This window comes from Octopus bimaculoides, chromosome 15 (genome assembly GCF_001194135.2).
Source record: "Octopus bimaculoides isolate UCB-OBI-ISO-001 chromosome 15, ASM119413v2, whole genome shotgun sequence".
Taxonomy (NCBI): domain Eukaryota; kingdom Metazoa; phylum Mollusca; class Cephalopoda; order Octopoda; family Octopodidae; genus Octopus; species Octopus bimaculoides.
Genome location: NC_068995.1, coordinates 25,914,258 through 25,914,825, shown reverse-complemented (window position 1 = coordinate 25,914,825; position 568 = coordinate 25,914,258). Strand labels below are relative to the sequence as shown.

Genomic DNA, 568 nt, shown 5'->3' with positions numbered 1-568 from the left:
ATATATATATATATATATACACGCATGTACATACGACGGGCTTCTTTCAGTTTCCGTCTGCCAAAACCACTCACAAAGCTTTTGTCGGCCCGAGGCTATAGTGGAAGATACTTACCCAAGGTGCCATGCAGTAGGACTGAACCCGGAAGGATGTGGTTGGGAAGCAAGCCTTTTTACATACAGCCTCACCCTCGTTATACCGTATAGTTTAGGGATATTAAATGCACTTACTAGTAATCTACTGGATATATTCTAGTTGTTACTGGTGTCTACTCAGTGCTACATGCTTGTCACCACATGATAGTATTGACATGTATTGATCAATTTCTTGTGGATTTTATTGTAACCGCTCTTGGGTAATTTTTCTTTTAAACTTGAAAAATTCAGTTCATCACAATACAGAGAAAACGATATTAAATACTTAGGAGAGGCTGTGTGGTAAGTAGCTTGCTTACCAACCACATGGTTTCGAGTTCAGTCCCACTGCGTGGCACCTTGGGCAAGTGTCTTGTACTATTGCTTCGGGCCGACCAAAGCCTTGTAAGTAGATTTGGTAGACGGAAACTGA

At 41.2% G+C, this 568-nt stretch overlaps 1 protein-coding gene across 2 annotated transcripts in view; it reads right to left on the bottom strand.

The window, feature by feature from the left end:
• LOC106872843 (deleted in malignant brain tumors 1 protein) overlaps positions 1–568 on the bottom strand; it is a 257,237-nt gene that overhangs the window by 33,361 nt on the left and 223,308 nt on the right. The gene's annotated exons all lie outside the window — the stretch shown is intronic.